The sequence below is a fragment of the Mastomys coucha genome, unplaced genomic scaffold (assembly GCF_008632895.1).
Source record: "Mastomys coucha isolate ucsf_1 unplaced genomic scaffold, UCSF_Mcou_1 pScaffold22, whole genome shotgun sequence".
Classification (NCBI taxonomy): domain Eukaryota; kingdom Metazoa; phylum Chordata; class Mammalia; order Rodentia; family Muridae; genus Mastomys; species Mastomys coucha.
The window spans coordinates 71,243,208-71,244,270 of NW_022196905.1; the positions used below are offsets into that span (position 1 = coordinate 71,243,208).

At 47.2% G+C, this 1,063-nt stretch overlaps 1 pseudogene; it reads right to left on the minus strand.

Moving 5' to 3' along the window:
* Positions 1 to 276: 276 nt before the first annotated feature.
* The window catches only part of LOC116104567, a 4,159-nt pseudogene continuing 3,372 nt past the window's right edge, over positions 277 to 1,063 (minus strand).

Consider the following 1,063-nt stretch of genomic DNA (forward strand, 5'->3'; position numbering starts at 1 on the left):
ATTATTTTATTATTATTATTATTATTATTATTATTATTATTACTAATCTTTTTTTTCTTTTTTCTTTTTTAGTTTTTTTCAAGACAGGGTTTCTCTGTGTAGCTCTGGCTGTCCTGAAACTCACTCTGTAGACCAGGCCTTGAACTCAGAAATCTGCCTGCCTCTGCCTCCCAAGTGCTGGGATTAAAGGCCTGTAGCACCACCGCCCAGCTCTGGGTTTTTTTGTTTTTGTTTTTTAACAGACTTAATTCATTTATTTTTGTCATATAAAAACCATTATGTGGTAGCCACAGCTGGTGCCTGGATCCTCTGAACAGAGACTCTAGTGTGGATTTTCACGTGATGATCAGTGAATTCCTGGTAAGGAGACTTGGTGAACACAGTCTCTTTCCAGAGGTCAGGGGTCAGGTAGCTGTAGGTCTTGGAGACAGCATCAAAGGTGGCTTGGCAAAGTTGCCCAGGGTGGCAGTGCACCCTCTGGCTGAAATGTAGCAGTCATCTATACCGGCCATCATCAGGAGCTTCTTAGGCACAGGAGCAGAGACAATGCCAGTGCTTCTGCGGGGCAGTGATGAGACATACCAGCAGAGAGCCACAGAGGCCTGTCGCCTTGCATGAAACAGTGTGGGGCTTGCCAATCTTATTCCCCCAGTAGCCTCTCCGCACAGGGACGATGGAAAGCTTGGCCAAGATGATGGCCCCTCAAGTGACAGTGGCAACCTCCTTGGAGCAATTAACACCAAGACCAATGTGACCATTGTAGTCCCCAATAGTGACAAATGCCTTGAACCATGGTCCCCTGGCCAGCCCGAGTCTGCTTCTGCACTGGCATAATTTTCAGAATCTCATCCTTTAGGGATGCACCAAGGAAAAAGTCAATGATCTCAGACTCCTTAATGGGCAGGGAGAACAGGCAGATCTCCAAGGACTTGATCTTCATGTCCTTAACAAGGTGGACCAGCTTGGTGACTGAGATCCACTCCTTGTCTTCTTCAGCCCCTAAAACCACTACCGAATCCTCCTGATCCTGGGCTCCCTGGTCCTTAGGGCCCTCCCACTTCAC